Below are 13,849 nucleotides of genomic sequence, written 5' to 3' on the forward strand. Positions count from 1 at the left end.
TTGCATCCACTATTCGGTTTTCTCCTTGAGCTAGTAGCTACTCTCTACCCCTCATTAACCACACTAATTGAAGGGCAAACTGATCATCAGGTGTGTGTACCTGTATAAAATGCCTTCTTTTATGACAGGGAGGAACATGGGCATTTAAACATGGTCTACATCAATGCTTCTGTTAGGCAAGAAAATATACTTTACTTTTTTTAGTGCAGAAGTTCCAATGTACCAAAACTGCCAGCAGCAGTACTCAGGGCTGGTGAAAACGGGCTCCTTCCTAGCAAAGCAGAGAAGAGTGAAGCTAAAAATATCCCTGGTTCATCCGCTTTGGTTCTGCATGCAGGTCATACGGACCAGTCCCTAGTTCAGAGCTGGGTGGGGTTGCCCTGGTATGACCAAGGAAAGGGTGACTGTGAGTTCTTGCATAGAAAAAAGCAGTTTCTCCCACCCCGCCAAAAATTTAAGGGGCCCCTGTTGGCTGTTGGCCTCTTTTGGCCTGGAGCACAAGGAAGAGAGGAAAGAGTGTGGGCAGAGCAGTCCACACACAGGGCCTGCCTTGCCTCCCCCCGCCCCAGTCTGCTGCACACCACAGAAGCCCCACAAAATGCTGCTTCTGAAGTTGCCTGCTTGCCACTGACTGCAGGGGATGCCAAGTTCAGAGTCCCAGCTCTGACCTCGAGGAACAGGACCAAGTCCAGGGCTGGGACTCCAACCTCTCCTGTGGCCATTTAGCAGCCACCAGATTATGCCTGCAAAAACACCACTACTGGGCATCACCAAAGCATGTTTAACCAAGAGCATTTGCTGCATTGCGCCAGCAGCATTCAGCTAAATTAGGCAGAGTGCAATAGTCACAAAGCCAGTATTTTTGCTCTATAAGACCCAAGCTGAGATCCACAGATGTGGCAGGTAGAAAATGCAAAATGGCAGTCCATTGATCTGGCAGAACGGCATGGGCTCAGCTGCCCATTCCATACCTCATATCATAAAGGAATTTTCCCTGGCCAAAAAAATGTACAGTTCTCCCAGAGGCTAGAGTGTGAAAAGGCAGGTTTGGAGGGATTTCTGCAACTATACACTTTTGCAACCACATATGGGTACTTTTTAGAATGCAAATTTTGTTTCAATTAGAAACATACTTCTGGGAAATAGTTAACACTTCCCAAGAATTGTCTCCCTGCTCCCATACATGTTTATGTTTATGCATGAGCATGTTCAGATGATTTGCAAACAGGAGTTAACTTCTCATATCTCCCCACTATTGCCTGAAAGCTTTGAGAATTTGTGGCCAATTTTGGCCAAAGTAAGAACACTTGAGGCAAATGAACTGCAGATCCGGATTGGGTCACAGAATCTCAGAACAGCAGAGTTGGGAGGAGCCAGTAAGGACATTGGGTCCAATCCCTTTGTCAGGGTAGGACTCCAAGTTAAAGATTGCATACCTGGATTGGTGCATGTTCTTTACACCACCAGCTGCTTGTGCAAAATTGTTAGAGCAGAACTGTGTCCTTCTCTATGGTGGCACCCCAGCTGTGGAAGGCTTTCCTCAGAGAGACAGAGCTGCCATTCCCTTCACTTCCTTTTCAGCAGCAGGAAGTTCTCTTTTCTCCCAGGTGTTAACATCTGACTCCATTTTAACTCTGCTTTTATGTTTTACATGCGGTCTCATTATTCCTTTAATTGCTACTGTTTATGGTAGATTTGTCATCGTTGTTTAAAATTATTTTGTAAAGCTATGCTTAAGGCAGAGGCCAAAAGATCAGCTTTTAAAATGAAGAGGCTACATCCATTCCAATCCCATGCAAGATCTGATTTTCGACCTCTGCAAAAGTGTGAGGATCCATTCTCTCAAGAGCCGTTCTCTCCACCTATCCTTCCCATATCTTGTCTTATACAGTGGTGGAAGGCAAAGTCATATATAAATATTCAGAACCACCCTGCAGTGATATGATAGGACTTCTGATAACTGGACCTTTTGTAGGTTAATATATCTGCCACATGACGGGTGCATGGTTTATTACGTCCATACAGCACTGCACAGATGTAAGTGCATTAAACTCCTGGCAAGTTAATGCAATATGCCAAAAAATAAACAAACTTCCCACATTCTTTAAGCACAGCAAGATTTGTCTTGGAGAAGGGCTAATGCAGAGACATATAATTTCCTTGAAAACAGCTATTTTGGATATTCTGCAGTGACTGCAAGGTGAGTTAAGTACTGAGGTGAACCAAGGCACCTGAATATGTTGATGCTGAGTCCAGGCACAATGGTTCCATTGTCCACTCAGAAAGGAACTCCGAGTGCTGGGTAAACCAGGACCACACCTTGGTCACAAAAACCTACCTCCAGGCGAGAGATTGACTACTGCCACGATTGCCTGCAAAATATGCAGTCAAAGGTGAATTTAAAAACTCACCCCACCAAATAATACACAAATCAAATTTTATAACAGGTTCACAGGGCTAAGAGCCCCAGATAAGGGACACAGAATTAGCACAATCCACCCAAAATCTCCTGAAGGACCCAAATGCCATGCCAGAAGATGAGTGTCCCATGGGCCTGGCCACACCATTGCAGCCTTTTATCCTCACTTACCAGCAAGGAAAAGCTGCTCTCTTCACAGTCCTGGAGAAGACAGGGGGCAAGAGTCCACTGGTGGTGAAGTGAATGAACAGCCACAAGGACAGCCAGGCATTTACCTTTCTTGCACCTCTGTATATACCTGTGCTGCCAGTGCCTGGCCACTGAGGACCACAGGTACCTTGTGCAAGGTGGAAGACTAGCCCATGGTGAGGCAGCCAAGTGGCATTATTCAGCAAGTCTGCTTTCTTTGTAAGGCTTCATTATTCCTTCTTGCTCATTTTGGAAAGACCATGTGCTTAGATTAAAGAAATGTACTGGATGAAACCCAGACTAGGTTAATCATGCTTGCAGCTCTGAAATCAATGTGACTTAAATTGGTTAGGGATCTATGATAATTTGTTTCAGCTCATTTTTTACCAGACTTTACTCACTCTTCACTTCCTGGAACTGAATCCAATCTGCAGACAAAATCTATACCTTTCTGGGGTTGTGATATGCTTTACAACACAGAAAATTGCTTTTGAAAATTATGTATATTCAACAATGAGCATGAAAAAAAATATTTTTACAAAACATGCACAAACACACTTTCAGTGATGAGAAGAACACAGACACATTCCAAATATACACATAATTGATGCATACTATGGAAAATGTGAAAAATAGAAAAGGTGACAAAAGGAAAAGGTGACAAATAGATTTAAGGAATTAGATCTGATAGACAGAGTGCCTGAAGAACTATGGACGGAGGTTTGCAACATTGTACAAGAGGCAACAACTAAAATCATCCCAAAGAAAAAGAAATGCAAGAAAGCAAAATGGCTGTCTGGGGAAGCTTTACAAATAGCTGAGGAAAGAAGGGAAGCGAAAGGCAAGGGAGAAAGAGAAAGATACAATCAATTGAATGCTGAATTCCAGAGAATAGCTAGAAGAGATAAGAAGGCCTTCTTAAAGGAACAGTGCAGGAAAATAGAAGAAAACAATGGAATAGGGAGGACCAGAGATCTCTTCAAGAAAATTGGAGATATGAAGGGAACATTTCTTGCAAAGATGGGCATGATAAAGGACCAAAATGGCAGGGACCTAACAGAGGCAGAAGAGATTAAGAAGAGGTGGCAAGATTACACAGAAGAACTATACAAGAAAGAGCTTAATGTCCCTGATAACCACGATGGGGTGGTCACTGACCTCGAGCCGGACATACTGGAATGTGAAGTCAAATGGGCCTTAGGAAGTCTGAGCAACAACAAAACTAGTGGAGGTGACAGTATTCCAGCTGAGCTATTCAAAATCCTAGAAGATGATGCAGTAAAAGTGCTACACTCAATGTGCCAGCAAATTTGGAAAACTCAACAGTGGTCACAGGATTAGAAAAGGTCAGTTTACATTCCGATCCCAAAGAAGGGCAATGCCAAAGAATGTTCAAACTACCGCACCATTGCATTCATTTGACATGCTAGCAAAGTGATGCTCAAAATCCTACAAGCGAGGCTCCAGCAGTATGTGGACCGAGAACTACCAGGAGTACAGGCAGGATTTCGAAGAGGAAGAGGAACTAGAGATCAAATTGCCAACATACGCTGGATCATGGAGAAAGCTAGGGAGTGCCAAAAAAACATCTACTTCTGCTTCATTTACTATGCTAAACTCTTTGATTGTGTGGATCACAACAAATTGTGGCAAGTTCTGAAAGAGATGGGAATACCAGACCATCTTATTTGTCTCTTGAGAAACCTATATGCTGGTCAAGAAGCAGCAGTGAGAACTGGACATGGAACCACTGATTGGTTCAAAATTGAGAAAGGAGTTAGGCAAGGCTGTTTATTGTTGCCCTGTCTATTTAACTTATATGCAGAGCACATCATGAGAAAGGCGGGGTTAGATGAATCACCAGTTGGAATTAAGTTTGCTGGGAGAAATATCAACAACCTCAGATATGCAGATGATACCACTCTAATGGCAAAAAGTGCAGAGGAACTAAAGAGCCTCTTGATGTGAGTAAAGGAGGAGAGTGCAAAAGTTGGCTTGAAACTGAACATTAAGAAAACTAAGATCATGGCATCCGGTCCTCTCACTTCCTGGCAAATAGATGGGGAAGAAATGGAGGTAGTGACAGATTTTATTTTCCTGGGCTCCAAGATCACCACAGATGGGGACTGCAGCCAAGAAATTAAAAGACGCTTGCTCCTGGGGAGGAAAGCTATGGCAAATCTAGACAGCATACTAAAAAGCAGAGACATCACCCTGCCAACAAAAGTGCGTATAGTCAAGGCTATGGTTTTCCCAGTTGCAATGTATGTTTGTGAAAGCTGGACCATAAGGAAGGCTGAGCGCCAAAGGATTGAGGCCTTTGAATTGAGGTGCTGGAGGAGACTCCTGCGAGTTCCTTGGACTGCAAGGCGATCAAACCGGTCAGTGCTAGAGATCAACTCTGACTGCTCTTTAAAAGGCCAGATACTGAAGATGAAACTCAAGTACTTTGGCCACCTAATGAGAAGGAAGGACTCCCTGGAGAAGAGCCTGATGCTGGCAACAATAGATGGCAAAAGAAGAAGGGGACGGCAGAGGATGAGGTGGCTGGATGGAGTCACTGAAGCAGTTGGTGTGAGCTTGAGTGGTCCCCGGGGGATGGTGGAGGACAGGGAGGCCTGGAGGGATGTTGTCCATGGGGTCGCAATGGGTCGGACACGACTTTGCGACTAACAACACCAACAATTGAATATGTGCACATGAAAATGCAGCAAAGTGTTCAGGCCAAACCACCACCCCAAAATAGAAAAAGTTTATCATCTATTATGGACACATATCAAAAAGCAATCGGGGGCAGAATTCAGATAATTTGAACCCACTTAAGTTTTGCTGATTCATGCACCCCAAGATTTGGTCAAGACTCACTTGACCCACTGATTACAGAAGCATGAGATCCAACCCATTATGTTCTTCAGTACCCGAGTTTTTTACAGACTCTGGACAAAGAAATGAAAGAAAAAAAATGATGAAATGCCATTCGCAGGATTCCCTTTAGAAATAGTATCACCTTAATGAACTTAGGTGTTACCCAAGCTAACTTGGTTCATTATTGCATTGATTAGTTTGAAATTGCCATCCTGCCTGGCAAATCATGCAGATATACAATAAAAGTTGACCACAATAATCATCATCATCATCATCATCATCATCATCATCATCTCTTTTTTTCTTAGCTCTGAGCATAACTGTATGCATGCTTAGACAGAAGAAAGTCCTGTGATTTACTTTGTAAATTTACAATTTAGTTGATTCATTTTGTTGCCCTGGCTGCCCTGGCTAAGGGCAGTGTAGAAATGAGATAGGAATACAGTTCCTCGCATTCCTCGGCTGAACATGGGGAATGTTGCGGACTGAGTGGCCTTCTTCTGCCTAGACACACTTTAATTGTGCCCTCGTGCAATGCTGAGAAAGAGGGTGGGTTTTCCAGTGACAAAGGCGCTTTAAACACCCTTCTCCTGAAGCCAACACACCTCACTTGCGGATTTGAGGAGGACCTTTCTCTGTTAAGAAGCAACGTACGTTGCTGGCACTGGGCTCCGTGGCTCCCATTAAAGCAGCAAGTGATCACCAATAGAGGATCACTGAATAATGCAGCAGAGATTCTGCTGCTTCCCCTCATCTTGTGGCAACACTGCTGGCAAAGATTTCTGTTTAATACCAGCAGGCTGTGTCCAAACGTGGGTGCAAAAGGAGAAGGCATTTTGGAACTCAGGCTCTGGCTCCCTCCATGAGCCGTCTGGGGTCCACTCTCTCTAATAGCAAGCTCAGGTGGCCAGTGCCAGCAGAGATGGACATGGAAGGAGGGCTCTTGAGGGAGGAAAAATGGGGGGGGGGGATCAGCATGGACAATACTAGAAGAGGAGGAGGGAGAGGCGGAGGAGAAAGACATTGGTGACCCAGTGAGGTGAGGACTGAGTGTATTCAGTAGACCTAAACTGTTGAAAATCAATTGGAGAAGCGGGGGGGGGGGACATGGGGGCTCGAGGGAAACTAATATCCTGGGGACCATGGAGGCTGGCAGCTTCACGAACAATGGGGCAATGCATTTACTTTGCATTTTACCCTGAGCATTAAAAGAGAATCCATGGCACTGACCCACATCCCCAAACTAGTTTCAGCACTGTGGAGAGCCCCCCTTACAGGTGAGACTAGCTTTAGAGAACACCTGGCTGGCTGGCTGGCGGGGCCGGTTCTGTGCAGAGGAAGGCTCCTGATGAAAGGGAAGCATGCGCTGCAACAGGCCCCGCTTGTTTTTAGCTCCCTGGCTGCAAGGACTGTGCGGCACCTGGAGTCCAGCTGCAAGTGGCTCATGCGTCCTGCGCATGCTCCAGGCACAGCTGCATCTGATCAGCACCAGTGGTGGTTTGGGGCTTCCACAATTCCCTGGTCAAGCATGAGAAAGAGGAGAAGCCGGAACTTGTCAAATCCTGGAAATACTGATATAGAAGGGAATCCTCACTGCATGACACTGAAGCCAAACAGAGGTACCAAAGCAAATCAAAGGCTCACATGCCAGGGATGGCTGCGAAATGCATTCCTGTTTGCAAATCAGGCGAACACATCCCAATTTCATCCCCAGGTGTGGCATGAGCAGGAAGACAGTTCTTTGGACAGTTTTGCGGCTTCACAGACTGGGGGGCAACTGCGTGCTTGCACAGTGCCCCCACAACCAAGTCTGCACTTTCCCATTTTAGTTTAGGAGGGAAATATGCATTTTTTATTTTTTTCCCTTTCTTAATGGAGAAAAGTTGAGCAATTTGGGGGAAAAGGCATTGTCGTGCATTAAAAAGACACTCATGTTCAGGAATGGCAATGCGATGAAGCAAGGGTTCAGGAATATATAGCATGCAGCTACCTTTCCTTTTCTCTCAAAAGCCTGAAGGCATACAGACCCCGACCACATAAGGGTAAGTGAAGTTAAAATCTCCCACTGCCTGCTTCTGGCCTTCTGTAGTCCCCATTCACACAGACTGAAGAACTCCAGTTTTTGTTGATGACAATGCCAGAGTTCTTTGGATAGGTTGAGGCACACAAAGGGGGTTTGCAACTTCCCCTCCGCAGGTGCAGGGACCCTGGTCTGGTTCAGGACTCTGCATCCTTGCATTATAGTAAGCAAGAGGAAGAGGGCCAGTGCACGTGGTACAATTCACATCATGGATAGTCTGATCCTTGGATTACAGCATTTGCTGTAACACCTTCCTGTAAAAGTGTGGGAAACCAACTTCTAAGCAGGGCTCTCATTCACAAAGAGAAGATCTCCAATGAGCATATAAAGGAAATGTGGGAGCATTAAGCTTTGGTGAAGCTCTGCATGTTACTGAAATGAGCAAGTGGAAAGGAAAAGAGGTAAAGTGGAAGGAAAACAGACACCTTTCATTTCCCATGAACTAGGATCACCACTAGTATCATCACCCAGTATTAGCTTATGTATCATTTCCCACTTCAAGAAGCAGACTCAAAGTCACTTATACACACAGAGAGAAATCCCCTATGTTATGGGGATTTTATATTTGATAACAAAAACACCCCAAATCCATACAAACCGTAATGAGTAAATAATGTAAAACAAGCCGTAAAAACATAATTTATAAATATAATTCATAAAGGGTGGTTCACAATTTAAGCATTCAGTCATTATGCATGGTTTGCCTCTCTCTCTCTCCCCCTCTCTCCCTCTGTGTGTGTGTGTGTGTGTGTGTGTGTGTGTGTGTGAGAGAGAGAGAGAGAGAGAGAGAGAGAGAGAGAGTCTTCAATTAACACCACATACCTAGCCCTCAAGTATTGCACCATAACTAAAGTCCATATGTCTGAGAAGAGAGGGCACCCACTTCTCCTGACACCAAAAAGATGTCAGTGAGTCAATTTTGCCAGAGCCTCAGAGGTGGTCAAACAGCAGTCAGATTCCTCTTTAGCAAAAACAAATCAAACTGTCTGCAGGCACCTGTGAATGATGCCAAGAAACAGAGACTCAAGCCAAGCCGTTGTCTTGCTAAGCTGTCCTCCTTCATCCCCACACCCTCTTCCATGCGTTGGCTTGTATGCTTACGGAAGCACACCCAGAAAGCCGTGTCAGGTCAAGGTCCCTGCCTGTTTGAAGGCTTCTGCCGAACTTGGTCACAGCGCCAGCATGGGATCCATTTCCCCTCACACCAATTCTCCTAGCTTTTGAAAAGGCGCCTCTTCCCCGTTGAGGTCCCAGATGTGTCTGGTCCCTGAAAATGTTTCCAGGAACCTTCTTTGACCAGTGCCAGAGGGAGAAACGACTTAGTCATTTGCCAAGGAAAGGTCCTTCCCTGTGTTGCTGCCTCCATGGAGATATAGCTGGGGCTAATTTATTTTGTGGGGTGTGGAAAAGAAAAATGTCCCTTCTCCCCCAGGGATTTTACTTCATGTCTTTCTTAAACAACAGCTACAACACGTGGATAGAGACATTCCCCAGGCTGGCTGAATAATGCCTGGGATCCCTTACCGGTGTAGCACGGCTCACCGTTTTTAAAAACAAGCGGAAGGAGAGATCTTACAGTCAGCAGCTGGGGGGGCATCTCTTGCTTCAGACTCCCTGGTCTGAGGCCGGACACAGACCCAGACCTCCGTGCTGGGGCCCCCGAGCCCCTTTGGGCAGCTGTCTCCCCAAGGCCGCCGACAGGGAGCGGGGCCAATGGAGGCATCGGATGGCAAGCGGGGAGGGGAGACTGCAGCAGCTGAGAAGCAGAGACTCCCGTGGCCCCTGCACCCTCCTGCCTTCTGCTCTGGGAGCAGTCCAGCTGGATGGCAAGAAGCAGCTGTCCAGCAGAAATGCAGAGCAGCAGGAAGGGCAGGCAGGCATCTCCTCTGCCTTGCATCAAATTCTGTTAAGGGTACCTGTAATCCTCCGTGTTCGCAGCCTTATGAGCATCCCATGAGAGGATGCAACTGGAAGGAGGATTTTTTTTTTTTTTAAACATGGGATAAAAGGCCAGGGAGGAAAGCAGTAAGCGGCCCTTGTGCGTTTGAGCCTACAATTGCCTTCCCCATGCTTTATTGGCTCCAAATGAAAAGCGCTTCAAGCTGAGGCTTCCATCGATGCAGCTTATGGCATCATGTGGTTTCCGCCTTTGTCGTTCCATGGAGGGGGCTATTGCGCATCTGTCCCCTCCCAAAAACACCCCCCAGTCTATCCCCCCCCCACTTAGTCAGAGAGTTGGTGGCATGAGCGTTGATAAATGATGTACAGTCGTCTGTCCCTGAGTCGAGCACTTAGATGATAAATGGAGTACATTTGGAAAGCTGAAAGAGAAAATTCTGGGTTGGCAACTCTTGTGGAATAAAAAAAAGTTTAATAAAGAAAAGGAAGTAGTGTGTGGGAGGGACAGAAACAAGATTGAAGTGTTGATCAAGCACAGGTAATGAGAACTTGTTTTAAGCATTACCCTTTGGGGAGGGGAACAAAACAGAATTGCAATCGTAAACATGCTTGCTAAGACCCACAAGCCAGTGCAACTTAATTCCAAGGAGGGACGCAGGAAGATCCTCCCCACCCCGCCAAGAGCACCCACAAGATTGGTGTTGCAGTCTCAGCTTCAACCGCATGGCCTGGCACACCTCTCCTTCTTGCATCAATGTGGGGAGCTCACGTCAGATGCATGAGCACCACCACCGACAGCGCACACAAGTGTTACTGGGTGAACATTCTGCAAAGGAGGATCCTTTTGCAGGTGGGCAGGGCGGTATGAGGAAAACGAAACTTCTGAGACATTTATCAGAAACAATCCTCTGAAATGTCTTGGCTCAGATCTCATTCACACCCAGATCACTCTCCCACACTCAAGGAAAATAATGTAAAACACCAAAGGACAAGTTTGTGCTTTGTCTTCTAGTTGGGATGCACCACTCAACAAAGTCCAAGCTCATCCGGGTTTTCATAATTTCACCCTGTAGCATAGTCCAATTCCTGCCCATATACAACTGAAAATTGTTTCTTCCTTTCACATGAAAATTCACTTGCGTTTTCTGTGCACACAAATGCACACACCAAATCTGCACAAAGTATTATGCATTTCCTCACACTGAATAAAGGTGTGTGGTTTTTTCCCCCCAAATCATGATGTTTTATGTACATTTTCTAAATCAAAACTTTTTTTTTTTTTTGGTGCTTTCTGTTATGGCCTTAGATGTGTACAGATTTCAACTGCAGATTATGTTTGAGTCTGAGTTTGGTTCTGGGAGATGTGAAATGGGTAAATCCCAGTCAGAAGCAAACTGAAAGGGATTTATTATAGGTCTCCTATACCTAAGACCAACCCTTCACTTTATTTATTAGATGTATGTCCCACTTTTTTCTTACAGCAAACTCATAGCAGCTCACACCATTCTGTTTCTCCTGGTCTCAGTGCTATCCCCACAACAACAGCCCTGTGACTGGCCCAAAGCCACCCAGTTGGCTCCATGGCTGAGCAGGGACTAGAACCCAGGTCACCTGAGTCCCAGCCCCGGGCTCTTAACCACTACACCACACTGGCTCTTGCTTTGCCTCACCCATCCAATCTGGTTTCCTGGCAGTGCCTACTCTTCCCATGTTCTGAGGAATGACATTTTGACAGCTGATGCTGGCAAGAGAAGTATGAAGGCCAGCTTCACCTCTGAGGTTCTCCAGCCTGGCTTCGGGGCTCATAACCCTAAGTCTGGACAATTATGGACATCCCAATTGGACTGTTCCTCCGTTACTCTTGCACATGCAAAAGAAACTAGACTTTGCAACACAGCCAGTGTCTGCAAACACAGGAAGTGCTGAATAAGAAAAGGAGTGGGGCTCCTTGGACAGACAACAAGGACTACTTGGCTGTCCCCTAACCATTTGCCTCTCTGCCTCCCGTGGGGTACAGCCAAGCAAACTAACTCTTGACTCCTCATTAAGCAATAAAATTATATGAGGCTGCTGTTTTAAGCACACCAGAACCCCCTCAGTGGTCACAAGCTTGGGTCATTATTTATTTACTCGACACAGCTCTCCTCAGCTCTCACGCCAGCAGAGCAGCCGGTTTTCACTGTCATTTCTGCTTCTTTAACCCAAATTCTTCCAGCCGAGCTAACCAAGCTGCTAAAAGGTTCAGGGAATTGTCCTGGAGTTACCCAGAATGCCAACAGCTTCCTGCATAATGTAACACATGAAAATATTTGGAGCACTTCAAGGCCAAAGGAGATCATGACAAGTTGTCAGCATTTGACCTCATGCACAAAAATGGGTCATGCCCAAGTTTGCCCGGTTAATTCCTGCCTCGAGACGGCCGGACCTGATCACTGCCCTCCGTTATCTGGCTTTGCTTGACACTGGAGCTTTGTCACAGTGAGGTCTCTTCAGTGTGGAGATCCAGGAGACATGGAGTTCCATGTGCTATAAGAGGAACACTGACATGCCTTGGTTGTGAAAAGAAAGAGTGCTGCCGAAGCTGAACAGGCTCCGCTCGCACCTATTCAGGCTACTGCTTCTCCAGGCTCTTGCACTGAGACAGAGACTCTGAAAGGCAGAAGGCCTCCGAGGACTCAGGCAGACATCTTTCCCAGTCTTGTTTCTCAGGATCTACATTGCTGGAGGAACCAGTGGACAACCGTTCAGTCTGATCTCATCAAGGTGCTTATTCAGTCCCAGTTCTGTGAGTCTTTCCCCCTCAACACAGAAATTAATGCGTATTTGTGTGCATTTTATAAACATATGGGGTTTTTTTTACACAAGCACTTGCCGATAAATAAATATCCATTTCCATCTTAGAAATGGACTTATTTTTCTTTGAATATTTTTCAAATGATTGCATACCATCAAAGGCATTTCTTTTTACTTGGCTTCTTTTCTTTGCTTTTACCAAGTTTCTTTCACAAGCTTGGAAATGGATGGATTTCCAGCAGCAAAGATAAAAAATTTATTCTAAGAGGTGCTAACTGGATAATCTCACATTAAAATGCAAACCTAGCAAATGCCTTACCCATCAATATGAAAGACTAAACTCGGTATACAAAACATATGATATACCTAATGGCTCACAGTCTCACTCATTTAACAAGCATATATTGCAAAGGATAAACAGTCCAATTTGAAACTAAGAATTCTGTAATTGGAATGTTACAGAAGTCAAACAACCCTGTAGGACTTACCACAATTAATAATCTGTTTTTGTTCAGGACTGAGAAGAAGCAAAAAAGCTAAATGGAGCATGTGTAAATGTCCCATTACTTACATCCCCCCCCCAACAATAAATGTCACTTTGCAAAAACAGATGAAGAAGCCAATCATCCCAGGGAAAGTCATAGGCAGAAGAAGAGGAAGTCGGACTATGAGATGGACGGAGTCTGGAAAGGAAGCCGTGGCCTGGCACTTGCAAGAGTTGAGTGGGACTGCCATGGAATGGCCAACTTGAAGAACTTTCATCCATGACTTTCTTTCATAGGGTTGCCATAAGTCAGAGGTGACTCTGAGGCATCACAGAACAGCAAACGTGAATCCTCAGAGGAGTTTCCTGGTGTTCAAGAGGAGCGCTCTACAAGCATAATGCAGTCACCAGGACCAGCAGAGCAACTGTTGGCCTTGAGAAAGCGAGAGGGGCAGGAGGGCTCCCACGGGGGGAAGACAAATGCAGCAAGCGACCTGTGCAGCATCATTGTCCACTGGTGCCCGGGGGCTTGCTGGCACCAGTGGGGAATGTCCACTGCCACCATGAGGGATGTCGGAAGGCCTCTTCTACCTCAAGAGGAGCCCTTAGCCACCATCAGCTTCCCCCAGGGAAAGCTCTTATTTCTTGGAGCTGATGAGGGAGGGGCCCAGAACCCTCGGCAAGGGGCGGCATAGAAATGTTTTAATAAATAAACAAACAAACAAACAAACAAACCCTAGAAGCTGCCTTGGCCCATCTAGCCCAACACTGGCAGCACTGGTTCTCCAGGGCTCCAGGTGAGATCTATCCCTACCTGGAGAGGGCAAGAGCACAGCTTGTGACCTTCTATATCCAGAGCATGTGTCTTACCCTTGAGTTACCGCCTCACCTCAAGAATGGGGCAGACAAGGCACAAACGCCAACCTGAATCTGGTTGTGCTCAAACAAAGGGTGCATCCAACTTGAATTGAGTCGCTCTTTGGAGATGATCTGCTTTTTCAAGCCATACCCCTAGGACTGCCCAGAAGAAATCCCATTCAGCCAGTTTGGTTCTGATTGGGATGAAGCATAAACTAGAAGCCCCCTTTGGATCCGTATATCACAAAACCTCAGAAACAAA

Source organism: Varanus komodoensis, unplaced genomic scaffold (genome assembly GCF_004798865.1).
Source record: "Varanus komodoensis strain SLA01 unplaced genomic scaffold, ASM479886v1 scaffold15, whole genome shotgun sequence".
NCBI classification, from domain to species: domain Eukaryota; kingdom Metazoa; phylum Chordata; class Lepidosauria; order Squamata; family Varanidae; genus Varanus; species Varanus komodoensis.